The sequence below is a fragment of the Eubalaena glacialis genome, unplaced genomic scaffold, assembly GCF_028564815.1.
Source record: "Eubalaena glacialis isolate mEubGla1 unplaced genomic scaffold, mEubGla1.1.hap2.+ XY H_4, whole genome shotgun sequence".
Classification (NCBI taxonomy): Eukaryota; Metazoa; Chordata; class Mammalia; order Artiodactyla; family Balaenidae; genus Eubalaena; species Eubalaena glacialis.
The window spans coordinates 1,523,324-1,541,801 of record NW_026871158.1 but is presented as its reverse complement, the minus strand read 5'-3'; positions in this window follow the sequence as shown (position 1 = coordinate 1,541,801).

The following is an 18,478-nucleotide window of genomic DNA, read 5'->3' as shown; positions in this document are numbered from 1 at the left end:
ACTAATGACTCAATTTCGTTCCTTTTAATGGCTGAGTAACATTCCATTGTATATATGTACCACAACTTCTTTATCCATTCGTCTGTCGATGGGCACGTGGCTTGCTTCCATGACCTGGCTATTGTAAATAGTGCTGAAATGAGTATTGGGGTGCATGTGTCTTTTGGAATTACGGTGTTCTCTGGGTATATGCCCAGTAGTGGGATTCCTGCGTCCTATGGCAGTTCTAGTCTTAGTTTTTGAAGGACCCTCCGTACAGTTCTCCATAGTGGCTGTATCAATTTACCTTCCCACCAACAGCGCAAGAGTGTTCCCTTTTCTCCACCCCCGCTCCAGCATTGATTGTTTCTAGACTTCTTTGATGAGGGCCACTCTGACCGGTGTGAGATGATATGTCATTGTACTTTTCATTTGCATTTCTCTAATGGTAAATGAGGTTGAGCATTCTTTCGTGCGTTTATGGGCAGTCTGGATTTTTTCTTTGGAGGACTGTCTCTCCAGGTCTTCTGCCCAGTTTTGGGTTGGGTTGTTTGTCTTTTTGATATTGAGCTGCATGAGGTGCTTGTAAGTTTTGGAGATGACTCCTTTGTCAGGTGCTTCCTTTGTAAATATTGTCTCCCATTCTAAGGGTTGTCTTTTCGTCTTGTTTATGGTTCCCTTTGCCGTGCAAAAGATTTTAAGTTCCCTTCGGTCCCGTTTGTGTATTTCTGTTTTTATTTCCATTTTTCTAGCATGTGGGTCAAAAAGGATCTTGCTGTGATTTCTGTCATAGAGTGTTCTGCTTATGCTTTCCTCTAAGCGTTTGGGAGTGTCTGGCCTTACATTTGGGTCTTTAACCCATTTGGAGTTTATTTTTGTGGATGGTGTTAGGGAGTCTTCTCCTTTCATCCTTGTACATGTACCTGTCCAGTTTTCCCAACACCACTTACTGAAGAGGCTGACTTTTCTCCACTCTATATTCTTGCCTCCTTTATCAAAGATAAGGGGACCATATGTGCGTGTGTTTGTCTCTGGGTTTCTAGCCTGTTCCGTGGATTTATGTCAGTTTGTGTGCCACTACCATACTGTCTTGATTTCTGTAGCTTTGCAGTATCGTCTGAAGTCAGGGAGCCCGATTCCTCCAGCTCCATTTTTCGCTTTCAAGATTGCTTTGGCTATTCGGGGTCTTCTGTGTTTGCATACAAATTGTGAAATGTTTGGTTGGAGTTCTGTAAAAAATGCCAGTGGTAGTTTGATGGGGATCGCATTAAATCTCTAGGTGGCTTTGGCGAGTAGAGTCATTTTCACAATAGTGATTCTTCCAATCGAAGAACATGATATACCTCTCCATCTGTGTGTATCATTTCTAATGTAGTTCATCAGTGTCCTATAATGTTCTGCATACAGGTCTTTTGTCGCCTTAGGTATTTTGAGTCCTAGACATTTAATTCGTTGTGTTGCAATGGTACCTAGGAGTGTTTCCTTTATTTCACTTTCAGATGTTTCATCATTAGCGTATAGGAATGCCAGCGATTTCTGTGCATTAATTTTGTATCCTGCTACTTTACCAAATTCGCTGCTTGGCTCTAGTAGTTTTCTGGTAGCCTCTTTAGGATTCTCTACGTATAGCATCGTGCCCCCTGAAAACAGTGACAGCTGTACTTCTTCTTTCCACCGTTGTAGTTTGAAAGCAACCAAGTTGTCTGGCTTCAGAGTTTAACCGTTTCAGAAGCTATTTCAATAAAAGTTGGGACTTAACAGTTGCCGCTAGAATGAGGTTTACGAAGGGATTGCATGAAGTGAATGCATTTTTCGTGCAAAAAAGAGGATGAATTTTGGGCGGTTACAGGAGTGAGTAATTTGGACTGAACTTTGTTCCTTCAATACAAACAAGTTGCAAATATACTCCACAGTCTTTGGAGATAGGGTCTTTAGGACAGGAATCAAGTGAAAATGAGGCCATCAGGTCTTGCCCTAATTCAGTCCGAATGGTGTCCTTGGATTGTAGATGGCTATGTTTGTCGTGTTACTCTCTCTGTATATATCAATGTCCTAATTCCTGTTAAGACATGTAATCCTTGGTACTTTCTCCTGGCAGCCCTAGCAAATACACGCGCCCTGCATAATGTGGGATGAGGCTTTATCTTTTGATCAGTCCGCAAGTCCTCAAGAGAAAAGACTGCTCTTTCAAGGAAAAACGCGATTCTGCATGAACAGCGGTGTCCTCGGTCTCCAGTCTGTCAGACTGCCCTGAATATTTTGACTTCCCAGTCCTCACCATACGTTAAGCCAATTCAAGAAAATCTCTCAATCTCAATCTCTCTCTCTCTCTCTCTCTCTCTCTCTCTCTCTCTTGCTCCCTTCCCTCCCCTCCCACCCCCAGGCAGCTAGTGGGTTCTGTTTCTCCGTGGAACCCAGATGAAAACACTTGTGTTATACCCACTAGTGGAATTATGGGGTCGTGAGGTAACTACCTCTGTAAATGTTGAAGGAAAGATAAGAGGTTTTGCAAACTCTTTGCCATATTCTACATTCCCTCCAGCAAAGTGTAACATATCCATTTCTTCCATATTGTTTTCATTTCTCTATATTCTTAACTTTCATTTTATTTTTAGTTTTAATTTCTTAAAAGCAGTCATCAGTTTTAGACACATCAGTGTATAAATATCAAACCCATTGCCCAATTCAGCACACCACCATCCCCACCCCACTGTGGTTCTCCCCCCTCGGTGTCTATCCGTTGGTCCTCTACATCTCTGTCTCAACTTCTGCCCTGCAAACCCGTTCGTCTGTACCATTTCTCTAGGTGCCACATACATGCATTAAGGTACGACATTTGTTTTTCTCTTTCTCGCTAAGTTCACTCTGTGTGACCGTCTCTAGAACCATCCACGTCTCAACTAATGACTCAATTTCGTTCCTTTTAATGGCTGAGTAACATTCCATTGTATATATGTACCACAACTTCTTTATCCATTCGTCTGTCGATGGGCACGTGGCTTGCTTCCATGACCTGGCTATTGTAAATAGTGCTGAAATGAGTATTGGGGTGCATGTGTCTTTTGGAATTACGGTGTTCTCTGGGTATATGCCCAGTAGTGGGATTCCTGCGTCCTATGGCAGTTCTAGTCTTAGTTTTTGAAGGACCCTCCGTACAGTTCTCCATAGTGGCTGTATCAATTTACCTTCCCACCAACAGCGCAAGAGTGTTCCCTTTTCTCCACCCCCGCTCCAGCATTGATTGTTTCTAGACTTCTTTGATGAGGGCCACTCTGACCGGTGTGAGATGATATGTCATTGTACTTTTCATTTGCATTTCTCTAATGGTAAATGAGGTTGAGCATTCTTTCGTGCGTTTATGGGCAGTCTGGATTTTTTCTTTGGAGGACTGTCTCTCCAGGTCTTCTGCCCAGTTTTGGGTTGGGTTGTTTGTCTTTTTGATATTGAGCTGCATGAGGTGCTTGTAAGTTTTGGAGATGACTCCTTTGTCAGGTGCTTCCTTTGTAAATATTGTCTCCCATTCTAAGGGTTGTCTTTTCGTCTTGTTTATGGTTCCCTTTGCCGTGCAAAAGATTTTAAGTTCCCTTCGGTCCCGTTTGTGTATTTCTGTTTTTATTTCCATTTTTCTAGCATGTGGGTCAAAAAGGATCTTGCTGTGATTTCTGTCATAGAGTGTTCTGCTTATGCTTTCCTCTAAGCGTTTGGGAGTGTCTGGCCTTACATTTGGGTCTTTAACCCATTTGGAGTTTATTTTTGTGGATGGTGTTAGGGAGTCTTCTCCTTTCATCCTTGTACATGTACCTGTCCAGTTTTCCCAACACCACTTACTGAAGAGGCTGACTTTTCTCCACTCTATATTCTTGCCTCCTTTATCAAAGATAAGGGGACCATATGTGCGTGTGTTTGTCTCTGGGTTTCTAGCCTGTTCCGTGGATTTATGTCAGTTTGTGTGCCACTACCATACTGTCTTGATTTCTGTAGCTTTGCAGTATCGTCTGAAGTCAGGGAGCCCGATTCCTACAGCTCCATTTTTCGCTTTCAAGATTGCTTTGGCTATTCGGGGTCTTCTGTGTTTGCATACAAATTGTGAAATGTTTGGTTGGAGTTCTGTAAAAAATGCCAGTGGTAGTTTGATGGGGATCGCATTAAATCTCTAGGTGGCTTTGGCGAGTAGAGTCATTTTCACAATAGTGATTCTTCCAATCGAAGAACATGATATACCTCTCCATCTGTGTGTATCATTTCTAATGTAGTTCATCAGTGTCCTATAATGTTCTGCATACAGGTCTTTTGTCGCCTTAGGTATTTTGAGTCCTAGACATTTAATTCGTTGTGTTGCAATGGTACCTAGGAGTGTTTCCTTTATTTCACTTTCAGATGTTTCATCATTAGCGTATAGGAATGCCAGCGATTTCTGTGCATTAATTTTGTATCCTGCTACTTTACCAAATTCGCTGCTTGGCTCTAGTAGTTTTCTGGTAGCCTCTTTAGGATTCTCTACGTATAGCATCGTGCCCCCTGAAAACAGTGACAGCTGTACTTCTTCATTCCACCGTTGTAGTTTGAAAGCAACCAAGTTGTCTGGCTTCAGAGTTTAACCGTTTCAGAAGCTATTTCAATAAAAGTTGGGACTTAACAGTTGCCGCTAGAATGAGGTTTACGAAGGGATTGCATGAAGTGAATGCATTTTTCGTGCAAAAAAGAGGATGAATTTTGGGCGGTTACAGGAGTGAGTAATTTGGACTGAACTTTGTTCCTTCAATACAAACAAGTTGCAAATATACTCCACAGTCTTTGGAGATAGGGTCTTTAGGACAGGAATCAAGTGAAAATGAGGCCATCAGGTCTTGCCCTAATTCAGTCCGAATGGTGTCCTTGGATTGTAGATGGCTATGTTTGTCGTGTTACTCTCTCTGTATATATCAATGTCCTAATTCCTGTTAAGACATGTAATCCTTGGTACTTTCTCCTGGCAGCCCTGGCAAATACACGCGCCCTGCATAATGTGGGATGAGGCTTTATCTTTTGATCAGTCCGCAAGTCCTCAAGAGAAAAGACTGCTCTTTCAAGGAAAAACGCGATTCTGCATGAACAGCGGTGTCCTCGGTCTCCAGTCTGTCAGACTGCCCTGAATATTTTGACTTCCCAGTCCTCACCATACGTTAAGCCAATTCAAGAAAATCTCTCAATCTCAATCTCTCTCTCTCTCTCTCTCTCTCTCTCTTGCTCCCTTCCCTCCCCTCCCACCCCCAGGCAGCTAGTGGGTTCTGTTTCTCCGTGGAACCCAGATGAAAACACTTGTGTTATACCCACTAGTGGAATTATGGGGTCGTGAGGTAACTACCTCTGTAAATGTTGAAGGAAAGATAAGAGGTTTTGCAAACTCTTTGCCATATTCTACATTCCCTCCAGCAAAGTGTAACATATCCATTTCTTCCATATTGTTTTCATTTCTCTATATTCTTAACTTTCATTTTATTTTTAGTTTTAATTTCTTAAAAGCAGTCATCAGTTTTAGACACATCAGTGTATAAATATCAAACCCATTGCCCAATTCAGCACACCACCATCCCCACCCCACTGTGGTTCTCCCCCCTCGGTGTCTATCCGTTGGTCCTCTACATCTCTGTCTCAACTTCTGCCCTGCAAACCCGTTCGTCTGTACCATTTCTCTAGGTGCCACATACATGCATTAAGGTACGACATTTGTTTTTCTCTTTCTCGCTAAGTTCACTCTGTGTGACCGTCTCTAGAACCATCCACGTCTCAACTAATGACTCAATTTCGTTCCTTTTAATGGCTGAGTAACATTCCATTGTATATATGTACCACAACTTCTTTATCCATTCGTCTGTCGATGGGCACGTGGCTTGCTTCCATGACCTGGCTATTGTAAATAGTGCTGAAATGAGTATTGGGGTGCATGTGTCTTTTGGAATTACGGTGTTCTCTGGGTATATGCCCAGTAGTGGGATTCCTGCGTCCTATGGCAGTTCTAGTCTTAGTTTTTGAAGGACCCTCCGTACAGTTCTCCATAGTGGCTGTATCAATTTACCTTCCCACCAACAGCGCAAGAGTGTTCCCTTTTCTCCACCCCCGCTCCAGCATTGATTGTTTCTAGACTTCTTTGATGAGGGCCACTCTGACCGGTGTGAGATGATATGTCATTGTACTTTTCATTTGCATTTCTCTAATGGTAAATGAGGTTGAGCATTCTTTCGTGCGTTTATGGGCAGTCTGGATTTTTTCTTTGGAGGACTGTCTCTCCAGGTCTTCTGCCCAGTTTTGGGTTGGGTTGTTTGTCTTTTTGATATTGAGCTGCATGAGGTGCTTGTAAGTTTTGGAGATGACTCCTTTGTCAGGTGCTTCCTTTGTAAATATTGTCTCCCATTCTAAGGGTTGTCTTTTCGTCTTGTTTATGGTTCCCTTTGCCGTGCAAAAGATTTTAAGTTCCCTTCGGTCCCGTTTGTGTATTTCTGTTTTTATTTCCATTTTTCTAGCATGTGGGTCAAAAAGGATCTTGCTGTGATTTCTGTCATAGAGTGTTCTGCTTATGCTTTCCTCTAAGCGTTTGGGAGTGTCTGGCCTTACATTTGGGTCTTTAACCCATTTGGAGTTTATTTTTGTGGATGGTGTTAGGGAGTCTTCTCCTTTCATCCTTGTACATGTACCTGTCCAGTTTTCCCAACACCACTTACTGAAGAGGCTGACTTTTCTCCACTCTATATTCTTGCCTCCTTTATCAAAGATAAGGGGACCATATGTGCGTGTGTTTGTCTCTGGGTTTCTAGCCTGTTCCGTGGATTTATGTCAGTTTGTGTGCCACTACCATACTGTCTTGATTTCTGTAGCTTTGCAGTATCGTCTGAAGTCAGGGAGCCCGATTCCTCCAGCTCCATTTTTCGCTTTCAAGATTGCTTTGGCTATTCGGGGTCTTCTGTGTTTGCATACAAATTGTGAAATGTTTGGTTGGAGTTCTGTAAAAAATGCCAGTGGTAGTTTGATGGGGATCGCATTAAATCTCTAGGTGGCTTTGGCGAGTAGAGTCATTTTCACAATAGTGATTCTTCCAATCGAAGAACATGATATACCTCTCCATCTGTGTGTATCATTTCTAATGTAGTTCATCAGTGTCCTATAATGTTCTGCATACAGGTCTTTTGTCGCCTTAGGTATTTTGAGTCCTAGACATTTAATTCGTTGTGTTGCAATGGTACCTAGGAGTGTTTCCTTTATTTCACTTTCAGATGTTTCATCATTAGCGTATAGGAATGCCAGCGATTTCTGTGCATTAATTTTGTATCCTGCTACTTTACCAAATTCGCTGCTTGGCTCTAGTAGTTTTCTGGTAGCCTCTTTAGGATTCTCTACGTATAGCATCGTGCCCCCTGAAAACAGTGACAGCTGTACTTCTTCTTTCCACCGTTGTAGTTTGAAAGCAACCAAGTTGTCTGGCTTCAGAGTTTAACCGTTTCAGAAGCTATTTCAATAAAAGTTGGGACTTAACAGTTGCCGCTAGAATGAGGTTTACGAAGGGATTGCATGAAGTGAATGCATTTTTCGTGCAAAAAAGAGGATGAATTTTGGGCGGTTACAGGAGTGAGTAATTTGGACTGAACTTTGTTCCTTCAATACAAACAAGTTGCAAATATACTCCACAGTCTTTGGAGATAGGGTCTTTAGGACAGGAATCAAGTGAAAATGAGGCCATCAGGTCTTGCCCTAATTCAGTCCGAATGGTGTCCTTGGATTGTAGATGGCTATGTTTGTCGTGTTACTCTCTCTGTATATATCAATGTCCTAATTCCTGTTAAGACATGTAATCCTTGGTACTTTCTCCTGGCAGCCCTAGCAAATACACGCGCCCTGCATAATGTGGGATGAGGCTTTATCTTTTGATCAGTCCGCAAGTCCTCAAGAGAAAAGACTGCTCTTTCAAGGAAAAACGCGATTCTGCATGAACAGCGGTGTCCTCGGTCTCCAGTCTGTCAGACTGCCCTGAATATTTTGACTTCCCAGTCCTCACCATACGTTAAGCCAATTCAAGAAAATCTCTCAATCTCAATCTCTCTCTCTCTCTCTCTCTCTCTCTCTCTCTCTCTTGCTCCCTTCCCTCCCCTCCCACCCCCAGGCAGCTAGTGGGTTCTGTTTCTCCGTGGAACCCAGATGAAAACACTTGTGTTATACCCACTAGTGGAATTATGGGGTCGTGAGGTAACTACCTCTGTAAATGTTGAAGGAAAGATAAGAGGTTTTGCAAACTCTTTGCCATATTCTACATTCCCTCCAGCAAAGTGTAACATATCCATTTCTTCCATATTGTTTTCATTTCTCTATATTCTTAACTTTCATTTTATTTTTAGTTTTAATTTCTTAAAAGCAGTCATCAGTTTTAGACACATCAGTGTATAAATATCAAACCCATTGCCCAATTCAGCACACCACCATCCCCACCCCACTGTGGTTCTCCCCCCTCGGTGTCTATCCGTTGGTCCTCTACATCTCTGTCTCAACTTCTGCCCTGCAAACCCGTTCGTCTGTACCATTTCTCTAGGTGCCACATACATGCATTAAGGTACGACATTTGTTTTTCTCTTTCTCGCTAAGTTCACTCTGTGTGACCGTCTCTAGAACCATCCACGTCTCAACTAATGACTCAATTTCGTTCCTTTTAATGGCTGAGTAACATTCCATTGTATATATGTACCACAACTTCTTTATCCATTCGTCTGTCGATGGGCACGTGGCTTGCTTCCATGACCTGGCTATTGTAAATAGTGCTGAAATGAGTATTGGGGTGCATGTGTCTTTTGGAATTACGGTGTTCTCTGGGTATATGCCCAGTAGTGGGATTCCTGCGTCCTATGGCAGTTCTAGTCTTAGTTTTTGAAGGACCCTCCGTACAGTTCTCCATAGTGGCTGTATCAATTTACCTTCCCACCAACAGCGCAAGAGTGTTCCCTTTTCTCCACCCCCGCTCCAGCATTGATTGTTTCTAGACTTCTTTGATGAGGGCCACTCTGACCGGTGTGAGATGATATGTCATTGTACTTTTCATTTGCATTTCTCTAATGGTAAATGAGGTTGAGCATTCTTTCGTGCGTTTATGGGCAGTCTGGATTTTTTCTTTGGAGGACTGTCTCTCCAGGTCTTCTGCCCAGTTTTGGGTTGGGTTGTTTGTCTTTTTGATATTGAGCTGCATGAGGTGCTTGTAAGTTTTGGAGATGACTCCTTTGTCAGGTGCTTCCTTTGTAAATATTGTCTCCCATTCTAAGGGTTGTCTTTTCGTCTTGTTTATGGTTCCCTTTGCCGTGCAAAAGATTTTAAGTTCCCTTCGGTCCCGTTTGTGTATTTCTGTTTTTATTTCCATTTTTCTAGCATGTGGGTCAAAAAGGATCTTGCTGTGATTTCTGTCATAGAGTGTTCTGCTTATGCTTTCCTCTAAGCGTTTGGGAGTGTCTGGCCTTACATTTGGGTCTTTAACCCATTTGGAGTTTATTTTTGTGGATGGTGTTAGGGAGTCTTCTCCTTTCATCCTTGTACATGTACCTGTCCAGTTTTCCCAACACCACTTACTGAAGAGGCTGACTTTTCTCCACTCTATATTCTTGCCTCCTTTATCAAAGATAAGGGGACCATATGTGCGTGTGTTTGTCTCTGGGTTTCTAGCCTGTTCCGTGGATTTATGTCAGTTTGTGTGCCACTACCATACTGTCTTGATTTCTGTAGCTTTGCAGTATCGTCTGAAGTCAGGGAGCCCGATTCCTCCAGCTCCATTTTTCGCTTTCAAGATTGCTTTGGCTATTCGGGGTCTTCTGTGTTTGCATACAAATTGTGAAATGTTTGGTTGGAGTTCTGTAAAAAATGCCAGTGGTAGTTTGATGGGGATCGCATTAAATCTCTAGGTGGCTTTGGCGAGTAGAGTCATTTTCACAATAGTGATTCTTCCAATCGAAGAACATGATATACCTCTCCATCTGTGTGTATCATTTCTAATGTAGTTCATCAGTGTCCTATAATGTTCTGCATACAGGTCTTTTGTCGCCTTAGGTATTTTGAGTCCTAGACATTTAATTCGTTGTGTTGCAATGGTACCTAGGAGTGTTTCCTTTATTTCACTTTCAGATGTTTCATCATTAGCGTATAGGAATGCCAGCGATTTCTGTGCATTAATTTTGTATCCTGCTACTTTACCAAATTCGCTGCTTGGCTCTAGTAGTTTTCTGGTAGCCTCTTTAGGATTCTCTACGTATAGCATCGTGCCCCCTGAAAACAGTGACAGCTGTACTTCTTCTTTCCACCGTTGTAGTTTGAAAGCAACCAAGTTGTCTGGCTTCAGAGTTTAACCGTTTCAGAAGCTATTTCAATAAAAGTTGGGACTTAACAGTTGCCGCTAGAATGAGGTTTACGAAGGGATTGCATGAAGTGAATGCATTTTTCGTGCAAAAAAGAGGATGAATTTTGGGCGGTTACAGGAGTGAGTAATTTGGACTGAACTTTGTTCCTTCAATACAAACAAGTTGCAAATATACTCCACAGTCTTTGGAGATAGGGTCTTTAGGACAGGAATCAAGTGAAAATGAGGCCATCAGGTCTTGCCCTAATTCAGTCCGAATGGTGTCCTTGGATTGTAGATGGCTATGTTTGTCGTGTTACTCTCTCTGTATATATCAATGTCCTAATTCCTGTTAAGACATGTAATCCTTGGTACTTTCTCCTGGCAGCCCTAGCAAATACACGCGCCCTGCATAATGTGGGATGAGGCTTTATCTTTTGATCAGTCCGCAAGTCCTCAAGAGAAAAGACTGCTCTTTCAAGGAAAAACGCGATTCTGCATGAACAGCGGTGTCCTCGGTCTCCAGTCTGTCAGACTGCCCTGAATATTTTGACTTCCCAGTCCTCACCATACGTTAAGCCAATTCAAGAAAATCTCTCAATCTCAATCTCTCTCTCTCTCTCTCTCTCTCTCTCTCTCTCTCTTGCTCCCTTCCCTCCCCTCCCACCCCCAGGCAGCTAGTGGGTTCTGTTTCTCCGTGGAACCCAGATGAAAACACTTGTGTTATACCCACTAGTGGAATTATGGGGTCGTGAGGTAACTACCTCTGTAAATGTTGAAGGAAAGATAAGAGGTTTTGCAAACTCTTTGCCATATTCTACATTCCCTCCAGCAAAGTGTAACATATCCATTTCTTCCATATTGTTTTCATTTCTCTATATTCTTAACTTTCATTTTATTTTTAGTTTTAATTTCTTAAAAGCAGTCATCAGTTTTAGACACATCAGTGTATAAATATCAAACCCATTGCCCAATTCAGCACACCACCATCCCCACCCCACTGTGGTTCTCCCCCCTCGGTGTCTATCCGTTGGTCCTCTACATCTCTGTCTCAACTTCTGCCCTGCAAACCCGTTCGTCTGTACCATTTCTCTAGGTGCCACATACATGCATTAAGGTACGACATTTGTTTTTCTCTTTCTCGCTAAGTTCACTCTGTGTGACCGTCTCTAGAACCATCCACGTCTCAACTAATGACTCAATTTCGTTCCTTTTAATGGCTGAGTAACATTCCATTGTATATATGTACCACAACTTCTTTATCCATTCGTCTGTCGATGGGCACGTGGCTTGCTTCCATGACCTGGCTATTGTAAATAGTGCTGAAATGAGTATTGGGGTGCATGTGTCTTTTGGAATTATGGTGTTCTCTGGGTATATGCCCAGTAGTGGGATTCCTGCGTCCTATGGCAGTTCTAGTCTTAGTTTTTGAAGGACCCTCCGTACAGTTCTCCATAGTGGCTGTATCAATTTACCTTCCCACCAACAGCGCAAGAGTGTTCCCTTTTCTCCACCCCCGCTCCAGCATTGATTGTTTCTAGACTTCTTTGATGAGGGCCACTCTGACCGGTGTGAGATGATATGTCATTGTACTTTTCATTTGCATTTCTCTAATGGTAAATGAGGTTGAGCATTCTTTCGTGCGTTTATGGGCAGTCTGGATTTTTTCTTTGGAGGACTGTCTCTCCAGGTCTTCTGCCCAGTTTTGGGTTGGGTTGTTTGTCTTTTTGATATTGAGCTGCATGAGGTGCTTGTAAGTTTTGGAGATGACTCCTTTGTCAGGTGCTTCCTTTGTAAATATTGTCTCCCATTCTAAGGGTTGTCTTTTCGTCTTGTTTATGGTTCCCTTTGCCGTGCAAAAGATTTTAAGTTCCCTTCGGTCCCGTTTGTGTATTTCTGTTTTTATTTCCATTTTTCTAGCATGTGGGTCAAAAAGGATCTTGCTGTGATTTCTGTCATAGAGTGTTCTGCTTATGCTTTCCTCTAAGCGTTTGGGAGTGTCTGGCCTTACATTTGGGTCTTTAACCCATTTGGAGTTTATTTTTGTGGATGGTGTTAGGGAGTCTTCTCCTTTCATCCTTGTACATGTACCTGTCCAGTTTTCCCAACACCACTTACTGAAGAGGCTGACTTTTCTCCACTCTATATTCTTGCCTCCTTTATCAAAGATAAGGGGACCATATGTGCGTGTGTTTGTCTCTGGGTTTCTAGCCTGTTCCGTGGATTTATGTCAGTTTGTGTGCCACTACCATACTGTCTTGATTTCTGTAGCTTTGCAGTATCGTCTGAAGTCAGGGAGCCCGATTCCTACAGCTCCATTTTTCGCTTTCAAGATTGCTTTGGCTATTCGGGGTCTTCTGTGTTTGCATACAAATTGTGAAATGTTTGGTTGGAGTTCTGTAAAAAATGCCAGTGGTAGTTTGATGGGGATCGCATTAAATCTCTAGGTGGCTTTGGCGAGTAGAGTCATTTTCACAATAGTGATTCTTCCAATCGAAGAACATGATATACCTCTCCATCTGTGTGTATCATTTCTAATGTAGTTCATCAGTGTCCTATAATGTTCTGCATACAGGTCTTTTGTCGCCTTAGGTATTTTGAGTCCTAGACATTTAATTCGTTGTGTTGCAATGGTACCTAGGAGTGTTTCCTTTATTTCACTTTCAGATGTTTCATCATTAGCGTATAGGAATGCCAGCGATTTCTGTGCATTAATTTTGTATCCTGCTACTTTACCAAATTCGCTGCTTGGCTCTAGTAGTTTTCTGGTAGCCTCTTTAGGATTCTCTACGTATAGCATCGTGCCCCCTGAAAACAGTGAGAGCTGTACTTCTTCATTCCACCGTTGTAGTTTGAAAGCAACCAAGTTGTCTGGCTTCAGAGTTTAACCGTTTCAGAAGCTATTTCAATAAAAGTTGGGACTTAACAGTTGCCGCTAGAATGAGGTTTACGAAGGGATTGCATGAAGTGAATGCATTTTTCGTGCAAAAAAGAGGATGAATTTTGGGCGGTTACAGGAGTGAGTAATTTGGACTGAACTTTGTTCCTTCAATACAAACAAGTTGCAAATATACTCCACAGTCTTTGGAGATAGGGTCTTTAGGACAGGAATCAAGTGAAAATGAGGCCATCAGGTCTTGCCCTAATTCAGTCCGAATGGTGTCCTTGGATTGTAGATGGCTATGTTTGTCGTGTTACTCTCTCTGTATATATCAATGTCCTAATTCCTGTTAAGACATGTAATCCTTGGTACTTTCTCCTGGCAGCCCTAGCAAATACACGCGCCCTGCATAATGTGGGATGAGGCTTTATCTTTTGATCAGTCCGCAAGTCCTCAAGAGAAAAGACTGCTCTTTCAAGGAAAAACGCGATTCTGCATGAACAGCGGTGTCCTCGGTCTCCAGTCTGTCAGACTGCCCTGAATATTTTGACTTCCCAGTCCTCACCATACGTTAAGCCAATTCAAGAAAATCTCTCAATCTCAATCTCTCTCTCTCTCTCTCTCTCTCTCTCTTGCTCCCTTCCCTCCCCTCCCACCCCCAGGCAGCTAGTGGGTTCTGTTTCTCCGTGGAACCCAGATGAAAACACTTGTGTTATACCCACTAGTGGAATTATGGGGTTGTGAGGTAACTACCTCTGTAAATGTTGAAGGAAAGATAAGAGGTTTTGCAAACTCTTTGCCATATTCTACATTCCCTCCAGCAAAGTGTAACATATCCATTTCTTCCATATTGTTTTCATTTCTCTATATTCTTAACTTTCATTTTATTTTTAGTTTTAATTTCTTAAAAGCAGTCATCAGTTTTAGACACATCAGTGTATAAATATCAAACCCATTGCCCAATTCAGCACACCACCATCCCCACCCCACTGTGGTTCTCCCCCCTCGGTGTCTATCCGTTGGTCCTCTACATCTCTGTCTCAACTTCTGCCCTGCAAACCCGTTCGTCTGTACCATTTCTCTAGGTGCCACATACATGCATTAAGGTACGACATTTGTTTTTCTCTTTCTCGCTAAGTTCACTCTGTGTGACCGTCTCTAGAACCATCCACGTCTCAACTAATGACTCAATTTCGTTCCTTTTAATGGCTGAGTAACATTCCATTGTATATATGTACCACAACTTCTTTATCCATTCGTCTGTCGATGGGCACGTGGCTTGCTTCCATGACCTGGCTATTGTAAATAGTGCTGAAATGAGTATTGGGGTGCATGTGTCTTTTGGAATTACGGTGTTCTCTGGGTATATGCCCAGTAGTGGGATTCCTGCGTCCTATGGCAGTTCTAGTCTTAGTTTTTGAAGGACCCTCCGTACAGTTCTCCATAGTGGCTGTATCAATTTACCTTCCCACCAACAGCGCAAGAGTGTTCCCTTTTCTCCACCCCCGCTCCAGCATTGATTGTTTCTAGACTTCTTTGATGAGGGCCACTCTGACCGGTGTGAGATGATATGTCATTGTACTTTTCATTTGCATTTCTCTAATGGTAAATGAGGTTGAGCATTCTTTCGTGCGTTTATGGGCAGTCTGGATTTTTTCTTTGGAGAACTGTCTCTCCAGGTCTTCTGCCCAGTTTTGGGTTGGGTTGTTTGTCTTTTTGATATTGAGCTGCATGAGGTGCTTGTAAGTTTTGGAGATGACTCCTTTGTCAGGTGCTTCCTTTGTAAATATTGTCTCCCATTCTAAGGGTTGTCTTTTCGTCTTGTTTATGGTTCCCTTTGCCGTGCAAAAGATTTTAAGTTCCCTTCGGTCCCGTTTGTGTATTTCTGTTTTTATTTCCATTTTTCTAGCATGTGGGTCAAAAAGGATCTTGCTGTGATTTCTGTCATAGAGTGTTCTGCTTATGCTTTCCTCTAAGCGTTTGGGAGTGTCTGGCCTTACATTTGGGTCTTTAACCCATTTGGAGTTTATTTTTGTGGATGGTGTTAGGGAGTCTTCTCCTTTCATCCTTGTACATGTACCTGTCCAGTTTTCCCAACACCACTTACTGAAGAGGCTGACTTTTCTCCACTCTATATTCTTGCCTCCTTTATCAAAGATAAGGGGACCATATGTGCGTGTGTTTGTCTCTGGGTTTCTAGCCTGTTCCGTGGATTTATGTCAGTTTGTGTGCCACTACCATACTGTCTTGATTTCTGTAGCTTTGCAGTATCGTCTGAAGTCAGGGAGCCCGATTCCTCCAGCTCCATTTTTCGCTTTCAAGATTGCTTTGGCTATTCGGGGTCTTCTGTGTTTGCATACAAATTGTGAAATGTTTGGTTGGAGTTCTGTAAAAAATGCCAGTGGTAGTTTGATGGGGATCGCATTAAATCTCTAGGTGGCTTTGGCGAGTAGAGTCATTTTCACAATAGTGATTCTTCCAATCGAAGAACATGATATACCTCTCCATCTGTGTGTATCATTTCTAATGTAGTTCATCAGTGTCCTATAATGTTCTGCATACAGGTCTTTTGTCGCCTTAGGTATTTTGAGTCCTAGACATTTAATTCGTTGTGTTGCAATGGTACCTAGGAGTGTTTCCTTTATTTCACTTTCAGATGTTTCATCATTAGCGTATAGGAATGCCAGCGATTTCTGTGCATTAATTTTGTATCCTGCTACTTTACCAAATTCGCTGCTTGGCTCTAGTAGTTTTCTGGTAGCCTCTTTAGGATTCTCTACGTATAGCATCGTGCCCCCTGAAAACAGTGACAGCTGTACTTCTTCTTTCCACCGTTGTAGTTTGAAAGCAACCAAGTTGTCTGGCTTCAGAGTTTAACCGTTTCAGAAGCTATTTCAATAAAAGTTGGGACTTAACAGTTGCCGCTAGAATGAGGTTTACGAAGGGATTGCATGAAGTGAATGCATTTTTCGTGCAAAAAAGAGGATGAATTTTGGGCGGTTACAGGAGTGAGTAATTTGGACTGAACTTTGTTCCTTCAATACAAACAAGTTGCAAATATACTCCACAGTCTTTGGAGATAGGGTCTTTAGGACAGGAATCAAGTGAAAATGAGGCCATCAGGTCTTGCCCTAATTCAGTCCGAATGGTGTCCTTGGATTGTAGATGGCTATGTTTGTCGTGTTACTCTCTCTGTATATATCAATGTCCTAATTCCTGTTAAGACATGTAATCCTTGGTACTTTCTCCTGGCAGCCCTGGCAAATACACGCGCCCTGCATAATGTGGGATGAGGCTTTATCTTTTGATCAGTCCGCAAGTCCTCAAGAGAAAAGACTGCTCTTTCAAGGAAAAACGCGATTCTGCATGAACAGCGGTGTCCTCGGTCTCCAGTCTGTCAGACTGCCCTGAATATTTTGACTTCCCAGTCCTCACCATACGTTAAGCCAATTCAAGAAAATCTCTCAATCTCAATCTCTCTCTCTCTCTCTCTCTCTCTCTCTTGCTCCCTTCCCTCCCCTCCCACCCCCAGGCAGCTAGTGGGTTCTGTTTCTCCGTGGAACCCAGATGAAAACACTTGTGTTATACCCACTAGTGGAATTATGGGGTCGTGAGGTAACTACCTCTGTAAATGTTGAAGGAAAGATAAGAGGTTTTGCAAACTCTTTGCCATATTCTACATTCCCTCCAGCAAAGTGTAACATATCCATTTCTTCCATATTGTTTTCATTTCTCTATATTCTTAACTTTCATTTTATTTTTAGTTTTAATTTCTTAAAAGCAGTCATCAGTTTTAGACACATCAGTGTATAAATATCAAACCCATTGCCCAATTCAGCACACCACCATCCCCACCCCACTGTGGTTCTCCCCCCTCGGTGTCTATCCGTTGGTCCTCTACATCTCTGTCTCAACTTCTGCCCTGCAAACCCGTTCGTCTGTACCATTTCTCTAGGTGCCACATACATGCATTAAGGTACGACATTTGTTTTTCTCTTTCTCGCTAAGTTCACTCTGTGTGACCGTCTCTAGAACCATCCACGTCTCAACTAATGACTCAATTTCGTTCCTTTTAATGGCTGAGTAACATTCCATTGTATATATGTACCACAACTTCTTTATCCATTCGTCTGTCGATGGGCACGTGGCTTGCTTCCATGACCTGGCTATTGTAAATAGTGCTGAAATGAGTATTGGGGTGCATGTGTCTTTTGGAATTACGGTGTTCTCTGGGTATATGCCCAGTAGTGGGATTCCTGCGTCCTATGGCAGTTCTAGTCTTAGTTTTTGAAGGACCCTCCGTACAGTTCTCCATAGTGGCTGTATCAATTTACCTTCCCACCAACAGCGCAAGAGTGTTCCCTTTTCTCCACCCCCGCTCCAGCATTGATTGTTTCTAGACTTCTTTGATGAGGGCCACTCTGACCGGTGTGAGATGATATGTCATTGTACTTTTCATTTGCATTTCTCTAATGGTAAATGAGGTTGAGCATTCTTTCGTGCGTTTATGGGCAGTCTGGATTTTTTCTTTGGAGGACTGTCTCTCCAGGTCTTCTGCCCAGTTTTGGGTTGGGTTGTTTGTCTTTTTGATATTGAGCTGCATGAGGTGCTTGTAAGTTTTGGAGATGACTCCTTTGTCAGGTGCTTCCTTTGTAAATATTGTCTCCCATTCTAAGGGTTGTCTTTTCGTCTTGTTTATGGTTCCCTTTGCCGTGCAAAAGATTTTAAGTTCCCTTCGGTCCCGTTTGTGTATTTCTGTTTTTATTTCCATTTTTCTAGCATGTGGGTCAAAAAGGATCTTGCTGTGATTTCTGTCATAGAGTGTTCTGCTTATGCTTTCCTCTAAGCGTTTGGGAGTGTCTGGCCTTACATTTGGGTCTTTAACCCATTTGGAGTTTATTTTTGTGGATGGTGTTAGGGAGTCTTCTCCTTTCATCCTTGTACATGTACCTGTCCAGTTTTCCCAACACCACTTACTGAAGAGGCTGACTTTTCTCCACTCTATATTCTTGCCTCCTTTATCAAAGATAAGGGGACCATATGTGCGTGTGTTTGTCTCTGGGTTTCTAGCCTGTTCCGTGGATTTATGTCAGTTTGTGTGCCACTACCATACTGTCTTGATTTCTGTAGCTTTGCAGTATCGTCTGAAGTCAGGGAGCCCGATTCCTCCAGCTCCATTTTTCGCTTTCAAGATTGCTTTGGCTATTCGGGGTCTTCTGTGTTTGCATACAAATTGTGAAATGTTTGGTTGGAGTTCTGTAAAAAATGCCAGTGGTAGTTTG